This window comes from Priapulus caudatus, unplaced genomic scaffold (genome assembly GCF_000485595.1).
Source record: "Priapulus caudatus unplaced genomic scaffold, Priapulus_caudatus-5.0.1 Scaffold236, whole genome shotgun sequence".
NCBI lineage: Eukaryota > Metazoa > Priapulida > Priapulimorpha > Priapulimorphida > Priapulidae > Priapulus > Priapulus caudatus.
In genome coordinates, this window is record NW_014577297.1 from 104,847 (window position 1) to 116,899 (window position 12,053).

The following is a 12,053-nucleotide window of genomic DNA, read 5'->3' on the forward strand; positions in this document are numbered from 1 at the left end:
AATCACTAACAACAATCACATCACTTCATGGACCAGTAGCGATCACATAAAACCGTCGGTGGACCGACACCTCGCATGTTATTCCTCCCGCCTCTGCCGGCGACTGCGCATGCCGCGTCTCTCCTCAGTGTCCGTATCCGCCGTAGCTTCCGTATCCGCCTGCAGCTTTCGTGTTCCGCCGTGCCAGCGCACGAGCCGAGCGGTCGCGTCCCGGGTACTTTTGCCGTAGTAAGAGCTGAAAGATTGGCCAGATTCTGTTGAACGTTCGCACTGGTGGAAGTCTCGTAGACGACCTGTCGGCTGTGGCGGCGAAGTAGTAGTGCGGTACCGTAACCGTAGCCACTCGCCGCCGCCAGGGGGCAGCACGCCAGCAGCTGCGCAGATTTTTATGAGAATTATAGGTTATAGAGAATTTTAATAGAGACTACAAAGTGAATAGAATGCGAATTGTCATTAAAATAAATTTGCCGTTACTAACATACATTAAACATAATATACGCCGACGTATATGTATGACATCTCGGTTATTATACAACCGCGCAGCGGCACATTCGCCGCACGTACAGACTCGCGTAACACACACACACACGCACGACTACGCATAGACTCGCGGTTAGCAGACACACACACACACACAACCCACACACACACACGGCACGTACGTACCGCACGCACGCACGCAACGCACGCGCACACATACACACACACAACACCACCAGCACACACACACACACACCACACACCACACACACACCACGGCAACATCACACACACCATTACCACCATCACACACACACCAACACACACATACGCAAACACACACACACGCACACACGCACGCCACCACGAGCTCCAGTGTGTTTCTTACCGAATATTGGCGAGCTCACACAGCCTCCAGTAGCGCTGCTAGTCTTCACTGTCATTCATAGCCTAATAGCTCTCATTAGCTAATAGCTCATTCATAGCTAATAGCTTCATCATAGCTTAATAGCCTCATCATAGCCTAATAGCCCCTCATCATAAGCTAATAGCTGATTCAAGCTAATTAGCTGCATCATTTAGCTAATAGCTCATCATTAGTTAATAGCTGATCCTAGCCTATAGCCTCATCATAGCTAATACGCTCATCATAGCTAATAGCTCATCATAGGCAATTAGCTCATTCATAGCTAATAGCTCAATCATAGCTAAAGCATCATCATAGCTAATCATTAGCTTTCTTCCTCTAAATGCAGTCCGGCTCTAGTTATTGCCAGGTAATACCCTGGACGTACCGCCTTTCTTTGTCTTCGCGATCTAGGCCTTTATCGCGAATCGTCGCGCTGTATTCCTTCATCGGAATCGGTCGGCCTGTATTCTTTCCACGTAATCATCGGCCTGATATTCCTAGACGGAGTCTGTCGGGCTGTATTTCCCTACAAGAAATTTCTCGGCTGTATTCTTACACTGAATCGCGTCGGCCGTATTCCTTTACATTGGAATCGCTACGTCTATATATTCGAGAGTGCGAATCGATACGCTTGTATTCACGCGGCGCGCATTCCTCTAACCCGTTGGTAGTTAGTATATGTTTACATTGGTGAGGACTTTCTCTGTGTGTTGTTATATGAATAATTCAAGAGTACATAAGCGGCGGATCTCCCATTAGATGTACTCATGATGTATATATATATTTATATATTATATGTGTTCAATAGCTAATATTCCTCCATATATAAAGTATTATAGTTTAATATTCTTTTATAAAGGCAATTAGTTTAGCTCTTGTGTTTATATGATACTATATATATATATATATTATATATATACTAAATAATATATACTATATATATATATATTTACCTGTGGCGCGTGTCTGTGCTTGCGCCAGGTTCCCGTCTTGCCTTGGCCGGTGCTACTGTATCAGGTATCTTCCGCGTTCGTTCGTCTGCCAGGCCTAGTGCGGTTCGCGTCGCAAATGACACGGTCTTCATATATACCGCCTCACTGTATCAGGACGCCACGCCACGCACGCACGCACGCACCGCCTCCAGAACAGGTAACGTAACGGCGAACCAGAAATTCCCGTTATTGCCTTTCTTCTTTCATTTTACATGTTCATTTGCTTGCGTATCAGTAGCCTCATCGTGTGCGTGCGTGGCGTGGTGGCGTGCGTGCTGTGCGTGCGGGCGCTGCCGTGCTTGCTGTGAGTGCGTACGTGGTTGCGTGCGTGCGTGCGTCGTGATGTGCTGTGCAGTCGCCGTTGCGTGCGTGCGTACGTGCGCTGCTCAGCAGTGCCGCTCGGGAACTCGCATGCGGCCGGTGTGGGGTGTGCAGTCGCGTGCGTACGTGCGTGCTCGCGTCGCGTGCTCGCGTGCGAGGTGCGTCGCGTTGCGTGCGCTGCGTGCGTGGGTGCGTCCGTGCGTCGCCGCGTAACGTGCGTGTGTGCGCTGGGTGCCGTGCGTGGTGTGCGTCTGCGTGCGTTGTATTCGCATGTTGGCCTCTTCTCGCAGACTGCTGCCTCCCACCACCACGTAACGTGTCAGCTACGAATCATGACGTCACAAAAATGTTTTGCTCGGGCCAAACATCTTACATCTACAGTTCTCTGATCGACGCGCCTGTTTTGCCATCTAGACGAGCTGGACAGGATCAACAAGCCTCGAAACTCGAAATGAATTTATAATAAAATAAAATAAAAAAATACCTAAAAGAATCTGAGTGGCGGCACGCAAGCCAATAAATGAGTCGCCCCTAGTACATTAAAACGCACAAAAGTATACATATACATTAGGATTAATACTGTTTAGGCGTTGGGAGGTGATTTTCCGATCGATATTCGCGTACGATCGATCGGATTACACATGGGCGGCGCGCGCGTACCATCTACTATTTAAAGCGACTACTTCATTGTGTGTTCGTTGCGCTCGGACATACAAAAACTCGCCTCGCATGGCCACAGCACGACAAATCCAGGTTGCGCCCAATTTTACTCATTTCGCAGCTACGACACACACATTATATTATAATTATATATATAATATATATATATGTGTGTGTGTGTGTGCTGTGTGTGTGTGTGTGTGTGATGTGTGTGTGATGGTGTGTGCCTGTGTGAACTGTGTTATGGTGCCGCACTTGTGTTGTGTGTGTGTGGTGTGTGCTGTGTGTCGTGTGTGTATGCTGTGTGTTGTGTGTGTGTGGTGCTGTTGTGTGGTGTGTGTGTGTGTGTGTGTGTGTGCCTCGCGCGTGCGTGGCGTGAAGGTATAGAATACGATATACTGGTCGATATTGCAGCAAGGGGCCTTCCGTTCCTATCTGTGATGCTAGTTTCTCCTTCTCTCTCTCTCCCTCTCTCTCTCTTCCCTCCCTTCTCTCTCTCTCTCCTCTTCTCTCACTCTCTCTTCCCTCTCTCCTATCTCTTCTCCTCGCTCTCTTCTTCCCTATCTTTTCTTCTCCTCTTTCCCTCTCTCCTCTCTCTCTCTCTCTCTCTCTTCTCTCTCTCTCTCGCCTCTTCTCTCTCTCCCCCCTCTTCTCTCTCCCCTCTCTCTCTCTCTCTCTCTTTCTTTATCTCCCTCTCTCTCTTTTTTTTATCTCCCTCTCTCTCTTTCTCTTATCTCCCTCTCTCTCTCTTCTTTCTTTTCTCTCTCTCTCGGGCTCTCTCTCTCTCCCTCTTCTCTCTCTCCCCTCTCCTCTCTCACCTCTCTCCTCCTCTCTCCTCTCTCTTCTCTCTCCCGTTCTCTCTTCCCCCCCTCTCTCTCTCGCTCTCTATTTCTTACTTTACTCTCCCTCTCTCTCTCTCCCCCCCTCTCCTCTCTCGCTTCTCTCTCTCCCTTCTCCTCTCTCTCTCTCTCTCTCTCTTTCTCTCTCTCTTTCTCTTCTCATCTCTCTCTCTCTCTATATATATAATATATATTATATATTAAATATAATATATATGTGACAGTCCCTCGAATTCGTCATCTCGCTGTGTGCGTCAGGATTTTGTGCATGCCCCAACAAAATGTGCGCTGAACCGACGCCAATGAATGCTGACGACGCCAGAAGGACGCCAGAAGGACGCCAGGACACGCGCCACAAGCGCGCGGACCAACGCCAGGAACACGCGGAGCACACGCGTGGTATTCGGTATGCTTCGTCGCCTGAAGGTAGCGAAACACCTACGTGCTTCTAACGCATGTCCAGCGAACATGCAGCCGAATATGCGGCGTGCTGAATGAGTGCCTGAACGAGTCTGTAGCGCACTCCCAGCGTTCTTCTAGCGATGTACGCAGCGTGTAGCCATGGGTATATAAACGGGTCCCCGCCCCACCTCCTCATCATCACTTCGTCCCCGACCCTCATGGGTGAGACAGAGGTTCCTGCTGATCGTGTCTAAAGAACCACATCAAAGATGGAGGATCCCGATCAGGCTGCGACTACAATACGAAATCGCGGGTTCTCCAACATCAGCCAGAACCTCATAGCGAACTGGCCACTTTTTTTCACCAAGTTCCATGTCAGAGCTAAGGAGAAAGAGAAGACGGTCAACGGAGGTTCTGCCGGCACTTCTGACGTGCGATTCGGTAGGCGACGATCAGTTTGGCTGTATGACAGTACTTGTTGAACTCCGTAATCGAGACCCCCCCCCCCCCCCCCCCCCGCCCCCTCCCCCCCCCCCCCCGCCCCCCCCCCCCCCCCCCCCCCCCCCTGGCAGCCTTCAATGAACTTCATGGCGGATGCCCCGAGATGTTGACGAGGCTGCTAACCAGAAATGGGTCCGAGGATCACCAGCCAGAATACAACCTACAGAGAGGCCCTCGACCCTGGCCTGAAACTTGCCCTCACTCTGCGGCATCTTGCCTCTGGGACCAAGTATCACTCAATGTCCTATGGGTGGAGGGTGCCCCACAACACCATATCCCTGACCTGTTCGTTCGCTGACCTGACCGTTCGCTGGTTGTGCGTTGAAGGCGCGGTGCATTCGCGGTGCATGCGCGGACCATTCGTTCTGTGCGCTAGCAACACTCTTTGCATTCGTTGGATTTTTTAACATGTGCCCCCTGTATACGCTCTGTATGCGCCCTGTATACCACGCGCAGCGCGCTAGCAACACGCTGTGCATTCGTTGTCAACTCGCTAGCTTCTCCCAAATCCTGACAAAAGTTGGGCGCACAACGACGCACTGATCTTATTATCCATTTATTGATTAATTTTCAATGCGCGGGCCGTTCGTAGCGTATGTGTGACTGGGCCAGAATTACTCTTGATCATGCGCATGCTCTTGCGTGATAAAAATTCTATAAAAAAATTATTAAGCATAGAAGTATATATATACATACATAATGTAAACGATCCGTGTTCGAAACAGGGATGTCGTCAAATAGAAAAAAAGATTCGTCAAAATGAATCTAAAATACTTATTGTATAGGGTCTGACATTGCTGACGTGTCTGATACTGCTGGCCGTGCTCGATACTTGCTCGGCCCACAGATGGCAGCACAGTGACATCGATGAATCGCGAGAATCGTTAGCGCGTCACGTGATCGCTGACGTTTGCTGCTTGGAAACGCAATGTTTCTAGACGACCAGGTGTGCGTAGCCCAGGTGTTTTCATCATCATGTCGGAGCCGCTGCGCGTCTGCTGCCGCTGCTGACGGGAGGAAGCTGTAACACGGCGAGCATACTCGTCTGCTGCGACGGAAATCCGCGGGCTTTACCGCACACGCCATTGACGGCAGTTGTCGAGAAGGCGGAATCTACGGTGCGAGCGTGATCAACGGCGCCGTGGGATTAGAGAGAGAGAGAGGGATCGACGTGAGTGTGTTGGTTGGCTGGCGGAGTAACATCGGCGAGTTATAGGTTCTACACGCTGCCGTGCGTAATGGTGCAAGCGTAGCTCGCGCGCTAGAATCGACCGAGCCTCGACCGACGGGGAGGAAGAGGAGGAGGCGACACGTGTGCTAGCTTAAGCCGCCGGGGTTTTTGCTCTAGTGCAATCGATCAGACGGGGGTCCGCCGCCGTTGCCGCGCCGCCCGGGCCCTCCCGACCGTCGCCACCGATCCCACGATGTGATCGCACCGGAGGAGGAAATGGCGGGTCGCAGGGACGTGCAGGTGTGTCGGGAGACGGCGGCTGGAGGAGGAGGGGGAGGGGAAGGAGAAGGCAAGGAGGAGAGCGAGCATCCTGTGTCGGCTAGCCCGCGTCGAGAACGCAGGGTGAGTAGTGTGGGCGTGCTGTGAGTAAGTGTGGTGGTGGGGGCGGGGGAGTAGGTGGTGGTGGTAGCGGGGGAGAGTGTGTGGTGGTGCGGTGAGGTAGTGTGGTGGGTGGCAGGGTTAGTAGTGTGGTGGTGGTGTGGTGAGTAGTGTGGGGTGTGGGGTGATAGTGGTGGTGGCGGGTGAGTAGTGAGGTGGTCGGGGGGATGAGTAGTGGTGGTGCGGGGTGAGTATGTGTGTGGATGTGGGTGAGAGTGTGGGGGGTGCGGGGATAGGGGTGGGCGAGGAGTGTCGTGCGTGCGGGAGAGTTGGTGGTGCGGGGTAGTAGTTGTGGTGGTGTGCGGGAGAGTGGGGTGCGGGGTGAGTAGTGTGTGGTGTGGGTGAGTAGTGTGTGGTGGGCGGTGAGTAGGTTATGTAGGTGCGTGTGAGTAGTGTGGGTGTGCGGGGAAGTTGGTGTGGGGTAGATTGCGGGGTGGTGGCGGGGAAGTAGTGTGTGGTGTGCGGGGTGAGTAGTGTGGTGGTGGTGTGAGCTAGTGTGGTGGGGTGCGGGAGTACTGTGTTGGTGAGGTTGATGTGGTGTTGGGGTGCGGTGAGTAGTGTGGGGGTGCGGGGGATAGTGTGTGGTGGTGCGCGTGAGTAGTGCGTGTGCGGGTGAGTAGTGCGTGCGTGCTGCGGGTGAGTATTGGTTGGTGGGCGGGTGAAGGTGGTGGTGCGGGGTGAGTAGTGTGGTGGTGGTGCGGGGTGAGTAGTGTGGTGGTGGTGCGGGGTGAGTAGTGTGGTGGTGGGGGGTGAGTAGTGTGGTGGGTGAGTATGTGGTGTGGCTGGTAGTAAGTGGGGGTGCGGGGTTGAGTCTGTTGGTGTGCGGGTCGATAAGTGTGGTGGTGCGGGTGGGTAGTGTGGTGGGTGTGGGTGAGTATGTGGGGTGCGGTGAGTAGTCGTGTGGTGCGGTGACGATATGTGGTGTGGTGTGGGGAGTAAGTGTTGGTGGCGGGTGAGTATGTGTTGGTGTGGGGGTAGTGCATGTGGTGTGGTTGGGGTTGAGTTAGTGTGTGGTGGTGTGGGGTGAGTAGTGTGGTGGGTGGGGGTGAGATTGTGTGGGGTGCGGGTTGAGTAGTCGTGTGGTGTCGGGGTGAGTAGGGTGTGGTGTGGGGTGAGTAGACGTGGGGTCGGTTGCGTGGTGAGTAGTGTGGTGAGAAATGTGCGGGTATTATTGCGTGGGTGGTGCGGGTGAGTAGTGGGTGGGTGTGGGCATTTAGTAGTGGTGGTGGTGCGGGGTGAGTAGTGTGGTGGTGGTGCGGGGGGTGAGTAGTGTGGTGGTGGTGGGGGAAAGTAGTGTGGTGGTGGTGCGGGGTGAGTAGTGTGGTGGTGCCGAGGGTAGTGGGGGTGGTGCGGGTAGTAGTGGGTTGGCTGTGCGGTGAGTAGTGGTGGGTGCGTGGGTGAGTAGTGTGGTGGTGGTGCGGGGTGAGTAGTGTGGTGGTGCGGGGTGAGTAGTGTGGTGGTGTGGCGGGGTGAGTAGTGTGGTGGTGGTGGGGTGAGTAGTGTGGTGGTGCGGGTGAGTAGTGTGGTGGTGCGGGTGAGTAGTGTGGTGGGGTGCGGGTGAGAGTGGTGGTGTGTGGGGTGAGAGTGTGGTGGTTGGCGGGGTGAGTAGTGTGTGGGCGGGTGAGTAGTGGGTGGGGTGCGGGGGAAGTAATTGGTGGTGCGGGGTGAAGTGGGGGTGGTTGGCGGGTGCAGAGTGTTGGGGGTGTCGGTGAGTCAGGGTGATGGTGTGCGGTGAGTATGGGGGGGCTGTGCGGTGCAAGTAGTGTGGTTGGTGTGGGCGTGAGTGTTGGTGTGGTCGGGGTGAGTAGGTGTGTGGGGGTGCGTGGGTGAGAGTGTGGTGTGCGGGGTGATAGATGGGTGGTGGTGCGTGCGTGAGTAGTGTGTCGGGCGAGGTGATAGTGTGTGGCGGTGAGCTAGGTGGTGGGTGTTGGGGTGAGAGTGGGGCGGTGTGGGTTTGAGTAAGTGGGTGGTGCGGGTGAATGTGTGGTGTGCGGCGGTAGTAGTGTGGTGGTGCGGGGTGAGTAGTGGGTGGTGGTGCGGGGTGAGTGTGTGGGGTGGTGCGGGGTGAGTAGTGTGGTGGTGGTGCCTCGGGGTATCAGTGGGTGGTGTGCGGTAGTGAGAGTTGTGGGGGTGGGTTGAGTAGTTGTGGGTGTGGGGTGACGGTAGTGTGTGGGGTGGCCGGGGTGAGTAGTGGTGGTGGGGTGCGGGCTAGTAGGTGTGGTAGTCGCGGGTGAGTAGTGGGTGGTGTGGGTGTAGTATGTGGGGGTGTGGGGTGCAATGCGGGGGGTGCGGGGGAGTAGTCGTGGTGGTGTGCGGTGATATGTGGATGGGTTTTTTGTGGCGGTGAGTAGTGTGTGGTGCGGGGTGAGTTAGTGTGGTGGGCCGGGAGTAGTGTGGTGTGCTGCGGGTGATAGGTGGTGGCGGTGGTGAGAGTGGTGCGTGTGCGGGTGAGTAGTGTGGTGGTGCGGGTAGTAGGTGGGTCGGTGTAGTGGGTGGTGGGCTGGGTGAGTAGGCGTGGCGTGGTGGGGTGAGTAGTGGGTGGTGGCGGGTGAGTATGTGTGGGCGCGGTGAGTAGTGTGGTGGTGGTGCGGTGAGTAGTGTGGTGGTGGTGCGGGGTAGTAGTGTGGTGGTGCGGGTGGAGTAATGTGTGGTGCGCGGGGTGAGTAGTGGTTGGGTGGTCGGGTGAGTAGTTGTGGGCGGGGTGAGTAGTGTGGGGGCCGTTGAGTAGGTGGGTGTGCTGGTGAGTGTGCGGTGTGGCGGTGAGTAGTGTGTGGTGCGGGTGAGTAGTCGGTGGTGCGGGTGAGTAGGTGGCTGGGGCGGTGAGTAGTTGGGTGGTGCCGGTGAGTATGGTGGGGTGGTGGCGGTGAAGAGTGTTGGGTGGTGCGCGGTGAGTAGTGGTGGTGGTGCCGGTGAGTTAGTGTGCCGTGGTGGTTTGTGGTGAGTAGTGTGTGGTGGTCGCGGGTGAGTATGTGGGTGGTGCGCGGTGAGTAGTGGTGGTGGGGTGCGCGGGTGAGTAGTGTGGTGCTGCTTGTCAACCGTGTAGTTGCCAAACTCGTTTGGTAGACAACCCGCGCCGCGTCCACGCCCCAAAAAGTAAACCAGGGAAGATGGGGATCTAAGTGCGCTAACATGTAGTGTCATACACCACCGACACTCGGTAGTCAAATATCCACAGCCCGACAATTCACCGTCAAATCAATATCAACTATCAATGAACAACACCAAACAATTCACAATCGAGCATCAGCAGGTAATACCGACTCACTCGCGATTCTGTCGCGGCGCAGCCGCCGCGCCAATACTGGCCGCAATCAACGCGCCGCAGACCGCACACGACCGGTGCAGAATCAATAGCAATAACGCGCGCATACCGCCACACGTACGTGACAGAGTTAACAATCAACGCGTGCATACCGCTACGCGTGATTGCTCAGAATCTACAACTCAACGCAAAGAAACGACCAACGTAAATCAGTGCCGTGCGCGTCGTCTTCTCCCTCTCTCTCTGGTGCGCCTCTCTCTCCTTCTCCTCTCGTCTCTTTCCGTCTTCGTCCGTCGACTCCACGTGGAAGTGCTCTGCGTGCCGTCGTCCCTCTCTGCCCTCTCTCGCTATCGCTGGGTTGTCCGACCCTTCGCCGCGCTCGCATGGTCCACCATAGAACAAACTCTCCCTCGCCCACCGCCGTTCTGCTGCGTGCTCGCTACACGGTGGCGTCTCTCCACAACAACGTGCTGCGGAAACTGACCGCTTCTCTCTCTCTCAACTCGCACGGGCTATAACTCGCGTGGCTCTACTGCCCTAAAACATTGGCGACAACTATGCATTCTCCTTCTACGCGGGTATGACTCCCGCGGCTCGCGTTGGCTCTAAAACTGTACTGCCCAAACTGGCCGAAAACTATGCTTTATCCTTCCGCTCACGCGGCCTGCTCGCGTGGCTCTATTACCTCCCGCTTTGCGCTCCGCACGGATACTCCCCGCCTCGCCGCGCGTGCTGCGAGCTGGCCAGGGCCAGTCAGCGTGCGTGGCCTTCGAACCAGTCGACCGGAAACGGCCTAACCGTGGACATGCGATACCTTATAAGAATAGTGCCACTTATAAGTCCTGTCACCGCTACACAGGGTAGAGTTTAGTAAACATTCAGCTCTGAACCGTGATAGCCACCTCACGTCTCCAACAATGGTAAGAGAAATATACATGTCAGCTCTACCCGTGTAGCCCCTCACTTCTCCACAGGGTAGAGTTAGTAATCACGTCAGGTCTACTCGTATAGCCATTGGCACCACCACAGGCCTGTGGTCGAGCGAGGCATACAACGGGTAAAGATAACCTTAGAATCTTCTTCCATACATCGTCACACGTCATCAAGATAACCTTATAACAGATAACCTTATACCTAGACTCTGATCCTAAAACTCTAACCGTAACCTTATCCCTACCAATAAGCCTAACCCGCTGACCTGCGAAACTCACGTTATATATATAAAAACATATACGTAGTGAATGATCTCATATTATCCTGATATTATCTTGTAAGTATATCGTGCAACTTTCAGAATGCGAACGCGTGTGTAATGCACATGACGCATCTGCCGCATTTACGAACATAATGACGAACTCTTTATATTTATTCGTGATGTTACCGCCTGGCGCTTTCATCGTCGCTTTGCTGACGCATTTTCGCATCCGTTCGGCGTCTTTGTCTACGCTTAGCGGCCATTCACGACACATCTCGATTGTAATAGAAAGTAATTGTTTACTATGTATCGCGCTCGTTGTGGCGCTTCCCGATCATGGAGGCTGTTAGTCCCACACACACACACACATATATATATATAATATATATAATGAAAATAAGTATATATACATGCTTTGATATATATAAAATAAATTATATATATAATATATAGTACAAGTGGTATGGTAATATATTTATATCTATCCGTCTTTATTTATAACTCACGTACCACGTACTGTAGCAATACGAGCACGAGCGGTTCGGCGATGCGGGGGTGTTTCCCTGCGAAACATCGTTAGTCGTAAGTGCTTTGGCGCTGTTTGAACCTCACCTCTCATTGCCGCCTCCCCCCTCTCGATCATCAGATACCCGCGTGTCTAGCGAGCGTCCGCAGCGTCTCTGTCACCTTCTCTGCCCATTGGCTTAGTCGCGGTGTAGCAGGCTATAATATATAATAATATATACTTGGATTATTACATCCGCTCTAGACAAATACCTCCCCACAACCACCTGAGGATGCGTAGAAATAATGGGAAATGCCGATTCAGATTATAAGCACCGCCTGGCTATACATGGCCGCACGCCCATGCGCGATGTAAAAAGGGACTCTCACAAGGGGATACACTCATGAGTACCAGCCAGTATATGGCTTTGCAGCAACGCTAGCTCAACGCAAGAGCACATAATTATATAGTAAGTTTTCGTAATACAAAGCTCTTGCGTAAACATCTAGGTACATGGTACATATAGGAATATCTAAAGCCTGGAGACGTTCTCGAACATCATGAAGTAGGTTATGACATCATGATAGACATCATCAATACAGTCATGAGGTTTAATGCATAGACATCATCGATATACAGGCATGAGGTCATCCATATATATCAGCGGAAGTCTAAATATGACACATTGGTGGTCGTAATTCTGGGCAACACCGTGACCTACGCAAAAATTATATGACATTCGAGACTTGACCGGACTAATAAGCAACTTATGATTGAATCTAACAATTGACCACTAGCTATAGACGTGACCTGGCGTGGCGCGGTGTGGCGTTAAGTTGCGTTGCGTGGCGTTGTGTGGCGTGGGTGTGACATGGTGT